Source organism: Triturus cristatus, chromosome 5_2 (genome assembly GCF_964204655.1).
Source record: "Triturus cristatus chromosome 5_2, aTriCri1.1, whole genome shotgun sequence".
Taxonomy (NCBI): Eukaryota; Metazoa; Chordata; class Amphibia; order Caudata; family Salamandridae; genus Triturus; species Triturus cristatus.
In genome coordinates this window covers 418,408,269-418,421,523 of record NC_140588.1, presented here as the reverse complement: position 1 = coordinate 418,421,523, position 13,255 = coordinate 418,408,269, and positions in this window count along the sequence as shown.

The following is a 13,255-nucleotide window of genomic DNA, read 5'->3' as shown; positions in this document are numbered from 1 at the left end:
CAGGTGAAGACGGCTTTTCAGCTGAATTTTATCGCTGTTCAGGTGAGGGGATAATAGACTCTTTACACACCCCTTTTCAAGAAGCGGATTTTGAAACCTCCTTAGGATTCGGCCTGGGCTAAAATTCCGTTCCGCTCGCGGAAATTGCGATAATTTGACATTTTCGCGTTCCGCGGAGAGCGCGAAAATGTCAAAATTTCCGCAATCCGCATCTTACCGGAAATTTTTTTCTTGCTCGCGCTGTAAAAAAATACATTCTCGCGTGGGTGCGATCGCCTTACCTGAATCCCCGCGTTCGCCGACAAGTTTTCCCGATCCGGTCGCGTTCTCCACGAGATGTTGGATTGTTGGTAGCCATTTGCGCTGTCTCGCCCGCATTAACGTCATTTGTCACGCGATCACGTCATATGTCGTGCGATGACGTCTTTCTTCTCGCAATCATGCACCGCGAGAGTATGAGATGATTGAGATCTCGCGCCCATGAGCAACCGCTTGGGTAAGTTGGCGAGCCGCGATCACGCAGAAAATACCGCGAACAGGCGGGAAAAAAACTTCTGCGTCTTCGCGATATTTCCGCGTGTTTGCGGAGATTTTTAACACTTTCGCGATAGTTTGCGAAAGTGAATTTCGCAAATTCTGCCCACCCCTACTTAGGATGCAGCAGTTCCCGTCCCATTTCGCTCCTAAATTGTGATATCAAAATGCTAGCTAGTATTCTAGCTTCTCGACTTCGCAAAGTCTTACCCTCCTTAATTCATCATACACGAGTGGGATTTGTGCCGGGACGCTCCACTAGGAATCATTTGCACACTTTGGCTCATGCACTTTGGTCTGCCAGATCCCTTCAGGAAGAGGCCCTGGCATTATCACTTGACACGGAAAAGGCGTTTGATCGCATTGAATGGAAATATCTTTTTAAAGTTTTAGAACGATTTGGCTTGGGAGATCAGTTTATAGCCAAGGTATGACTGCTATATGAGAACCCGACAGCACAGGTTAATTGTGGAGGCTTTGTTTCAGACTCATTCCAATATGCAGAGGAACTCATCAGGAGTGTCCCCTCTCCACTCTTTTATTTTTCTTGGCTATAGAGAGTCTAACTGCCACAATTCGTCAGTCGACCAACGTCGTGGGCATTCATCTTCCGGTGGGAGAATCCAAACTTTATCTATACACTGATGATATTCTGCTCACTATCGCTGTCCTGCCTCGTACTCAACCATTGTTGCTTCAAATCAAAGATGATTTTTCCTTTTTTTCTGGATACAAAATAAACTGGGACAAAAGTGAAGCTCTATCCATATCAAATGGGACTACAATAGCAGCTATACAGGGATATCCCTTTGACTGGAAACTTTCACGTCTCAAATACCTGGGTATTGTGGTGAATAAAGGAATGGAAGAAATGGTTGTAGATAATTTAAATCATTAACTGGCCCAGATTCAATGCGACTTTAAAAAATGGAAGATACTGGGATTATGCATGTGGGGTAGGGTACAAGCTGTGAGAATGGTCACCCTTCCACGTTTTATTTACACCCTTGGGATGCTCCCTCTTCATATTCCTCTGTCCACATTACACCTTATAGACTCTATGTTTAAATCTTTTGTATGGGCATCAGCAAGACCCCGTTTAGCTGTGACAAAGCTGAAAGCACATCACTCTAATGGAGGCCTGAGCCTCCCATCGATAGAACACTTTACCCTTGCATTGCAATTATCTCAAATGGCATATATGCTAACAGATACTCTCAATACACCACAATGGGTACAAATAGAAAGGAAGATGCTATCTACAGAAGTAGGTCTTTCAGCCTTATATGGGACAGGAACAAGCAGCCTTAATCCTACAAATCCATTACTATCTGCAATGTGCAAAACTTGGCAAAGGGCGCATTGTTTGTTGGGTTTTAATCCACGTATACATGAGAAAGCCCCTCTGTGGAATAATATATGCATTAAAGGAAAAACACTGTCCTGCCCTAGTGGAAAGCAGCAGGCATTTTCACAACAGACCAACTTCTTCATGATTGTAGCCTCAAATATTATGAGCAATTAACAGAAGAGCTTGACCTTTCGATGCAGCAAGCTGAAAGCTATACACAACTTAGCAATCGCCTCAATAAGAGTTTAGAATCAGCTCCCTGGTTACTACAAAACTCACCCGTAGTATCATATCTCCATACTTGTGGGTAACACAAAGGAGTCACGTCTGGCTTATACAAGACACTTACATTGCATCTGTTTACACAACCTTTGGCAAGAGATCTTCGTATTAAGTGGCAAACCCGTTTATCGGTTTCTTATGAAGATGGAGAATGGACGGAAACATTAGAAAATGTAATTAGAGGTGCCTGGGAGGCTATATTGAAATTTTGTTTATTTAAAATTCTTCAGGACTGGCATTGGTCACCGGTAAAATAGCATAGTGCATGATAACTTTCACACACCAACTGCTGGAGATGTGCTGCAGCTGGCTGTGATATGACTCACATTATATGCATTTGCCCTAAGGTTCAATCCTATTGGTCTTATATAGGTCAGGTCTTACATAAAACAATACCTTTACATCTTCCACTCACAAATGCCACCATTCTAATGCATGATTTTCGAGATTTCCCGAATTTCTCAAAACCACAAAGCCGTCTTATGCACACTGCATTAGCCACAGCTAAAATATGTATATTACGACAATGGAAGTCACCAAACCCACCATCACAAGAGGCCTGTATGGGAGCCATGATACACACAGCCTTCCATGAAATAATCATTTACAATATTCATTCGTTCATTCAAAACTTTATTTCGGTCTTTGAGGCCATAAAAGTAAGAAACCAATACTCAAGATCAGACGGATTTATTTCTGAAAGTGTGGGATCCTTTCCTACATTTAGAAAGTGACTAATACAGACAAGAGTAGGATTGGAGATTTTCAACTGAATAATATAATGACCTTTTCACTCTTATATATGTTTCTATATTTCTCCTTTTGATCTCCGCACACACATTTATCTATCTTGTATTCCTTTTCAGATATGAATTTACAGTAAAAGTAATAATTCAGTAAAGATGGTTGAATGGATTTAAAGCATATACTGAAGGTGTAAAGTAATCTTCCAGGAAGAATTATATATATAGTACTGTCATTTCCTTTCATAACCCTATTAGTCATGTTTTATCAACGTATACATAACTTCCTGAGTCACAGGAATTTTCTTCCCATGCTTATAAATGGCCATATTAGAATACTAGACTTTATCTGATCTAATTTATGTAAGAATATAATTGAATATTGAATGTTATGTCTACTTCATATAGAAACTTAAGCTTCTGATAAATTTTAGCTTAATCATATTATGTATATTTCACTTTTACCACTCTCTTTAACCTATACCAAAATTAATTTACAGTACTATGTAATTTTAATGCACTTGTTTATTTATCCATTGTAAGTATATGGTTTATGCTACAGTTTCTGTAATTTATTATGCAAAAAGAGTAATAAAGAAATATAACATAAAAACAAATGTGTTTACTTTACAAATTGTTATGGAACTATGTTGGAAGGAAATTAAATGAAATTAAAAGGGCATTTATAAAGCGCATGGCTACCCGGAGGCCTCCCAGCGCTAGGCATGACCGGTGATCAGGCAGAAGAGAATTATTTAGGGCACAGAAGGTTTTTTAGTTGTTTACGGAAGGATGAGTGGCTAGGCTCTTTCCGGAGGTGGATTGGCAGTGTGCTCCACAGTTTTAATTCTGGGTATATCGATAAGGTGGAGTTTGTCCGAGCGAAGCGTCCTCCTCGCTTTGTAGGGGCGAATCATAGCTGAGATAAGTAGAGGGCCCATCCCCTGCAGGGATCTGTGAACAATGCAGAGGGATTTGAAAGTAATTAGTTCCTTCACTGGAAGTCAGTGTAGGCAGCGGAGGGCCGGCTTTGCGGAAAGGAACTTGGATGTTCCCGACAGTAGTCTAGCTGCGTAGTTTTGGACGGTCTGCAGCATGTTAATAACTGAAATTGGGGCTCCTAAGTAGAGCGCATTCCCGTAATCCAGCCTTGAGAGCATGAGAGACTGGACCATGGTTTTCTTTGCCTGGGGGGGAGCACTTTTCTGGCCATTCTGATCAGGCCAAAGCAGGTTGCGATGGTCTTCCCCGCTTGCGACTTGAATGTCAGATTCTGGTCTAGCCAGATTCCCAGACTCTTTATTTCCGTCTTAGGTGCTGGGACTGGTCCCATGCATACTGGCCAGATGTTTCTAAGTGTTACATTGCCAACGTTGCCCAGAGTCATAATCTCTGTCCAATTGGGTGTCGTCAGCATAGGTAACTAAGTGGATTCTGAAAGGGGCCACTATCAAGGCCAAGGGAGCCATATAGGCGTTAAAAAGTGTGGGGCTCAGTGATGAACCCTGCAGCACCCCACACCGGAGAGTCCGGGGTTTAGAGCTCACGCCTTCTTCAAAAACCTGAAAGGAACGTCCCTCCAGGAAGGCGCGAAGACAGTTCAGTGCGGTCCCGGCTACTCCCAGGTTACTGAGGCGACGGATCAGGACATGGTGGTTAACCGTGTCGAACGCCGCACTCAGGTCCTGCAGTATAATGGCCACTGTGTCTCCAGTATCCAGGATCTTCCTACTTTCTTCTACCACTGCTAGCAGGGCAGTTTCTGTGCTCTGTTGTGACCGGAAACCTATCTTGGAGGGGTGCAGCAAGTTAAAGGTTTCTAGAAAGTTAGAAAGGATGTGATTAACATATTTTTCAGTAATTTTAGCGATCCCCGGCAGAAGGGAGATAGGACGATAGTTGCTAAGGTCCGCGGGATCGAGTCGGGGCTTCTTTAAGAGTGCTTTGACCATTGCCCCTTTCCAGAGAAGGGGGACTTCTCCTGTGATGAGCGAGGCGTTGATAACATCTGTGATGAAGGGACAAATTGTGGGCGCTATCTTTTTTAGAATGTGCATAGGAGCTGGGTCTATCGGCGATCCGCTTTTGACTGAGGACATAAGGGTCAAGAGCGTTTCTTGGGAGCGAGAAGGAAAAAGCTCAAGCCGGTGGTCGGTAGCGGGGGGTGCTTGACCAGCACACACACCTGAGGGGTCAATGGGCGGGAGCATTTTAATGATGTTCTGGATTTTTGAGTAAAAAAACTCCGCCTAATTTTCGCAGCGTGCACCGGAGGTATCAGGGGCAGCTGAGGGGGAAGGGCTTTTGAGGAGTCTTTTTATGATGAGAAAGGTTTCTCTGGGGGTGTTGGCTGCTAGCCGGATTTATTCCTCATAGAAGGACACCTGGGCTGTTTACATTTCTGCTCTGTACTTGCGTATAGCTTTCCTGTAAGCGAGTTTGCTGTCAGATGAAAAATCTTTCCTCCAGCGTCTTTCTAATATTTTACAGCCCTGTTTAAGGGTGTGTAGTTCCGAGGAGTACCAGGGGGAACCGTGGGAGCCATTCTTTTTTTGATCGGGGCTTTAGGAAGAACCTGGTTAATCGAGTCATCTATCATGCAAGAGACTTGTCTCAGGAAATAGGGTACTTTCTTCCCTCAGCCTACTATGCATTCCTGTCAGCATGGGAAGAGTTATGAGTAGAGAGATACATTTCTCTCAAACCCTACTAGATACACCTCTTACCCTGGTAAGATGTGTTAGCACAGAGGTGACTGTATATATCTGTCTTGCTGGAGAGATCTGTGAGTGGACAGGAAAATCAATTCCAAAACACTAATGAATATGGTTATTTCTCTGTCAGAGAGGTGTCAGTGGGAAAGCTAGTACTTGTCATATCTAGTATGAAATAGTGAGATCTTATATGTGAGTTGAGTACCATCCCCACCCTACTATGCATACTAATGAGTCTGGGAAAGGTGTGAATGGAGAGTCAGTGTCTCTTTACACCCTTCACGCAAGGTCTCAGTTGAGAGGCCAGTCTTTCCCCATAGTCTAGTAATGGGGATTATGAGGGATAACTATTGTAATGAATAAAAATGCAAAATATTCTTCTAAAGTATTTTAACAATCTCTTGTGCAGTCAGGAAAAAAACGTGAAGGGGTAGCGAATATCTGGTGCAAATAAATTATCCCTAATGCAACAGGATATGTTCAATGAAACAGCAAATTTGATTATAAAAGTGTGGTCTCGCAATACGCTCAACTGCCTTCTCGCAGTGGACATGAAAGACTGTGCACCTAACTCTCATGAGAGACTCATGAGAATCACCCATGCTATGCATGGGAGCAGCATAGGCCTCCCAAGAGACATCAAGTAGGAAAAACGGGGTAGAAAATGAAAGTATAGAGTAGCTCTGAAAAAATATTTGTCAAGATTTTTCAAGTAGCATTTTGAACAATTCTATTTTGGGGTTTTTATAACATTTTTAACTTTTTTATATTTTGTAAAAGGGATAGAACAAAACGAAGAAACTGGGAGTAAAACAAATCTCATTCAAAACAAAGAGGAGAAAAATGCAGGATAAAAAATAAAACTTACTGTCTAGGTGGGCATTTATGATCCTGGACAAGTCTGTCCCATGCACCCCTGCTTGTTTTAGAAGAAACAATGATTTCCTAGCGTAAGCAGCAAAAAGGGTTTTTTCAGATATGCAGTGTTGTTATCTGCTTGAGTGGTGAATGCCTGGGCAGGGACAGTGTCAGCAGGTTGAAAAGATGTAGACACCCCGATGAGTTATCAAGCTCATCAGCCATAGCTCTCAAATGTCATCAGCAAGCTAGCCCTTGGATTCACTCTGGGTTCAAGTGAGCAGGCAGCAGGGCAGCACAGCAAGGCAGGAGGCCAGCAAAGCAGCATTCCTTCTTCCTGGCATAGTCTTCATAGATCCAGAAGTTTACTGAAGTGGTGGTGTCAGAGGTCCAGTACTTATATCCATTTGGTCCTTTTAAGTGGTGGAGACTTCAAAGACCAGTCATTGAAGTGCACAGATGACCTCCCTTCTTGCCCTGGCTCTAGACTCATTACAGAGGGCTATACAGTCCTATGTGTGGGGACAGGACACAGCCTATTCAGGTGTAAGTGAAGCTGGGTCCAGCTCCTCCCTCCCACCCTCCCAGGAATGGCCCATCAAGTCACACCTAGGCTCCCATTGTGTGAAGCTGTCTTAAGGTAATACACAAAGTCTAGCTGCCACCCACCCGAAACTGATCAGATATAGGCAGCAGGCACCAAATTGTTAAAGTAAGAAAATGCCAGCTTTTTAAAAGTTTAACAAGGCAACAATGTCTCAACGGATGATCACTAAGTAAGATAAGTGCAATGTATACCAAGTCAATGTCAAGCACACAGAAACAAGGGAGACCACAAAATGTATTAAAGAGAACCATAAAGTAGGTAGGTTTTTAAGGTAAAGGTAGTTATATCAGCACTACATTACATAAATTGTGGTGGTAACCAAAAAGTTTATTGTGCACATACGTGCTCATGGAAAAGTGAATGGCGATCAGTTGTCCAGGGTTTAGCTTAGGGGGTGACTTATATGTCTAAAAAAGGAAGGTTTGGGCACGTCAAAAGGTTTCATTTTTGTAAACTGCTCATACAGGGTCTGCAGTGGCTGGTATAAGGCATCGTTAAAGGGCTACTTCAGTGTGTGGCTCAATCAGTGCTGTAGACCTCCTAGTAGCATTTAAATTACAGGCCCTGGGTATACAGGGTACCACTTTACTACGGACTTATAAGTAAACTAAATATGCTAATTGGCTATGAGCAAATGTTACTATAGTTTAAGGAGAGAGCACACACACTTTAGAACGGGTTAGCAGTGGTAAAGTGCACAGTCCGAAATCCAATAAAATGAGGTAAGAAAAAGTGGAAGAGGAAGGCATAATGTTTGTGGGTGACCCTGCAAAAAGGGCTATTTCCAACATGAGCCCACTCCAGCCTAAAGTCAGGGGAGAATAATCAGTACCTTGATGGACTTCCCTGCTTAGATGATAGAAAGTGGACAATGTCCCTCTACTGCAGGGGCATGTGTCAGTTCTACGCCTCTCTGAACTCAGTTCGATCCCTCTCTCCGTACTCTCCTGAGCCACTGAACTGACTCAAAGGGAACAAGTCTCCTCATGTGTGGGCCCCTACTGTGCAGCACCTAACCTTAATTTGCTCACAGATGCATTGCAGTGGGCAGACAGAACCACCATGTCTAACAAAGTGATGTGGCCTATTTCACCCCTTGGATTAGACTTCTGTCCCCAAACCAATGAAAACTCTGCCCATAAGGACAGTAACCAACAGAGGCAACTGACAGCTGAGAGTGTCAGGAGTCAGAACCTGGTCCATCCACTACTATGTGGAGGTTCTAGGCAGGGATATTGGGTAGGCCTCTCTTGCACCTTTAGGGCTGAAAAGGGCTCCTGAGGTTTCTCTGAGGCATCTCAGAGTGGGGGCCATAGCCCCTGGTGTCATGCACCCTACTTCCACTCTACCTACCACCAGTTCAGGGCATTGGTATCCTGACAGAACCTGTCCTTCCCCTCCATCTGGGCTCCCGTACCCTCTGCTCGGGAGTGGTACCCCAGAAAACGGATCGGACAGGGCACCCTTGGTGGCTGTCCCTCCCAGTTCTCCTGACAATGGGGGCAGCTCATTCCCCAGAATAACGTCTATGGGCATCTGGGAGCTAACTATGATCCTACTATGGGTCACCTCCCAACCCCATTCCAGGGATACTAGGGCCATAGGGCAGAATAAGTCCTATCCATCTAAATGAGTTGCCCTACATACCTAGCTGGTGTACTACTCTAGGGTAACTAGCTTTTCCACTGCCATGGTCTGGCTAGCCTTGGTGTCCCTCAGAGCAGTGAATGGGACCCAATCCACTTTCACCTGGTGTAATTGATGACTCCCACCCCTAGGGATCACCAGCTCACCCTCCAAATCTATCTCCCAAATAAGGGAGATCATGGCATGGTCCATGACCTGCCCCTGGGGACTACTCACCCCTAAGACCGTATTGACCACCCCTATAGAGGTCCCACCAGTGGGTTGTTCTTTGGACATACAGAGTTCCCCTGATTGTGTTCTAACTGGGAGAACTCAAAGCAATGAGGTTGGAAATAGGAAGCCCTGTGCCACTACCCACCAGAACCTTAACTTTCTGAAATAAAGCTTGGAGTCCCTTTTCTCCCCCCTTACTTTGAGACTTATCTGGGTCACCTTTGACTTCCCCCCTCACCCTGCTGGGAGGAACCTGGACCACACTTCTTGGTGTCACTCCAGGTACATTATTGGAGACTCTGGTATTGGCCCAGAGGTCCACCTCCTCAGCAATCTTCCTGGTGGTGAGTCAGCTTACTGTCAACTAGACGCTGGTGGAACACTGTAAAGCAAATACTGAGCATGTGCTCTCTCATGATTAAATTGTACGACCCAACATAACTATTTACTTTGCTGCCCGCACCCAACCATTCAGTGCCATGTTGGAGTAGCCCACAAAATCTACCCAGGATTGGGTGGGGGAAGCTTCTGGCTGTCCCTAAATCTTTGCCAATACTTCTAAGGGATCAGCCCACATTTGGCAACTAAAACGCCATCATAGGGGTATACTTACTTTGGTCCCAACCTCTACTCTTAAGAAGTATGTTCCTACCAAGAGTAGGCATGGTTTCCCATGGACTCCCACCACCCCCACCCCCACCCATCCCGTCCTCCTCAGGACCCCTGTGAACCTTCAGTGCAACTTCATAAGTGAAAAAATGGTTATCTATGTTATCTTCCACCTCATAACGGGGGCAGAACATCCTTGTGCATGCAAGCCCTTTACTCTACTTCAAGTACTGTGGGTATGCTGCCACCATCACTGCTGGAATTTGACTGTCTGGCCTTGATGTCCGGATCCTTTAGGCTCTTCTCACGAGCCAGGAACATCTTTCTCTCCTTCAAGGCCTTTTCAGCTTTTTTCTCTTCTGCCTCCATTTTTAATTTAGCCACCTACCACTTGAATTATCTCTCTTCCCTCCTCTCTGCCAGTTCCTCTGGCCATGGGAAAAAAGACATTGCTCCCTGCTCTGACAGGACCAAGTTCATCATCCTCAGCTGTGGTTTGTTTAGTATAGAGTGGGCGTCTGTCCAGGCCCCTAGTGCCCTTTGCAGCTTCACCTTGCTGGTGATGCTTTCAGCAGGAAGCCCAGCCTCTTTGCAGAGGTTTTTGAGCTGGATTGGCTCGTCCTTTCACATTAATCTAGAGGATATACCCAAAGAGCACAGTCTCGTAATGAATTACCATGCACAAATAAGCAACATGGAACAAAACCAGGCCAAATATTTGAGCAGAGCTAAGTAGCTTATATATTTTCTCAGTTTCCTCTTCCCTCTGCTTAACTAAGTGTCTTAATTAGCCTTCATTCCAGGGAAAAGTAAAGGTCATCCATGTAACAGTGGTGACAAGGTAGTTAATACTAAATCAGGTTAATCCATGGCCTGTGTCACCATGAAATGGCAGAGCCGTGAAGAAAAGACACCTGCTCCGAACGAATGTCAGAGACACAAAAAAATAGGCAATACAAGAGTTCCTGCTGCCTCCCCTGGTTTTCAGCTACAACTAACCATTACCTCATGTCAATTCCAGTGCATTTGTTTCACAACACTCTATCTGGGAAAGGGAACCACCATGGAGGTGCGCAATTAGGTGGCCATCCACTCTCGCCTCTCTACTGCCCTCTTGCAACCAGTGGAGGCTCCTCTGCTAAGGCGGGAAAGCATCGCCCCACTGCTTTTCAGCAGTGCAAAAACTCAAAAAATAAAATGATAATGACACAATGTTATTATCATTTTATTTTTGCCGTAGTGGCTCAGTTGTATGTGCAGAGCGGGGAGGGGCTGGGCAGTCAAAAGCAGGGGGAGGAGTGGTGAGTATGTCTAAATGCACATGATGGTTTGACCTGGCATCTTGAGCTGGCCAAACAGTCATGAGCTTTTAGCATGTACTCCACCAGGCTGTATTACACAGCCTGGGTGGAGAACATGCACAGGCTCCCACATTCACACTGAGCGCTGAACCAAAGCACTTAGACCAGTCAAAAGGTTGCTGACAGCAGTGTCCTGATTGGCTTAGGGGAGTCTGTGTGCTTCCTGCTTTCGGGACTTGTCAGAAAGAGAAGCAAAGGAGACACGACAGAGAGACGGCGGCAGTGAAGAGGTAAGTGTAAATATTTTTTTTACCGACTCCGCCACCTCTAATCCGTGCCAGCCGCCACTGGCTGCAACATGTATAACAAACCTAATGAAGAAAGAAAAAAAACATATTTTTTCTACTGTACTACTGTACGCAACACAGGCATACATAACTCACATGAAAATGTTGATTCAAATTTTATAAAAATTGGGGTAGCAAAGGGAGTAGTAGAGTAGCAGCCAGGAAGTAGTGGCTGCTTGGGGATTCGCAAACAGAAATCAATGCTCTTTCAACACCTATCTGCGAGCATAGCTTACACACAATTTGACACTATGGAAGTTTTGCAGAAAGTATGTGAAATCCAAAATCTGTACCGTATTTATTGTGTGGTGGAAAAATAATTTCAGTAGACGGAAATGTTGTCTAAACAAATATCATTTGTAAATATCTCTGTTTATGCATAATGTGCATACTGCGTACATTATACACACGTGGAAGGTAGGAAAAGTTTCAAATGTACATAAATGTAATTTATATGCACACCTACCTTATAATTATATTCAATACTGTGAATTAGATAGCAGGGCAGCACTGGAAACACATTATTTGTGTTGTGACCACGCTTGAACAAACCAGCATCAATGCTGGCGTACCTCAGCGTTCATAGTCCTTTCTCTCTTTCTGATGTGCCATTTCTTTGTGGATGTTGTAGTTGGACATTTCACTTTCTGATTTGTTTAATTATGACTATCCTTTATACAGTTAATAAAGAACTGAGCAACTGAACGATATATAATTAAGGACATAAAATGTTTTTTTGTTGACGAAATCCTTATTGGAGCATTAGGTATACTTTAGTCCTTATTGTGAGCTCCAAAGTTATCCCGATTCAAGAGCAAACAGGAGTTTCCTCCTGAAAGAGAATTACTGCTTGTGAGAAGTTATCACACAGACCAATCACTCTTCCCCACACAGATATGGCTGTTAAAATATATGTGGATAAAAGCTACATTCTTGGTTTTGCCGATTACAAAAGCGGAAAACCTGTGTTATAACCTTACTATGTACCATTATGATCTGTGACACTTGTATTTATGCGGTAATACAATGTAATTACATATGCGGTGCTACTCCACCATTATACCGGGGCTTTAAGAATACAGCTCTTAACTGAGGGGCTCATTTATGAGTCCTTGCGTCACTTTTGCGCCGCCGGTGCGTCACTTTTTGTGACGCACCAGCGACGTAAAAATTGGAGCTTGTTGCACCATATTTACAAAGTGATGCATCTAGGTAGATGCGTCACTTTGTAAACCCCTGCGCTACATTATACAAGCGTCAGGTATTATGGGGCAGATTTACAAGCCCCTTGCGTGACTTTTGCGCTGCAATTGCGTCACTTTTTTGACGCAATAGCGGCGCAAACGGGAGATGCGTCATGTTGTAAAGCCCTGCGTCACATTATACCTGCGTCAGGTATAATGTATGCAGGGTGGGCGTTCCCACGCAGGAAGGCCTCGTAAAAGTGACTCAGTGAAATCTACAAGATTTCACTGCGCCACTTTTAGGACGCCACTGCGTCAAAACCTTACGCCTGCTTCAAGCAGGTGTAAGTAGTGACGCAGTGTAGTGGGAATAGGCCTCAACACGCATTGCTGGAGTTGCGTCATGCTTGCGACACAACTCCAGCAATGCGTGACTTTTCCGCCAACAGATGCGTCAGAATTTCTGACGCATCTGTCAATACTTTCACCATAGTGCGCCGTATTGTAAATACAGCGCATCTATGGTGGCGCAAGGGTTTCTAAGGGTGGCGCAGGGAAAGTGACGCATCTGTACAGATGCGTCACTTTCTTGTAAATCTGCCCCAAAGTATGCAGGGTGGGTGTTCCCACGTAAGTAAGCATCGTAGAAGTGACGCAGTGAAATCTACGAGATTTCACTGCGCCACTTCTAGGGTGCAAATGCATCAATATCTTACGCCTGCCTCACAGCAGACGTAAGACGGACGCAGGCCCTTTCACATGGGGCTTCCTCCATGTGAAAGGACACATTGCTGGAGTTGCGTCACTTTTGTGACACACTCCAGCAATGCGTCACTTTTGCGCCTACAGATACGTCAGAAATACT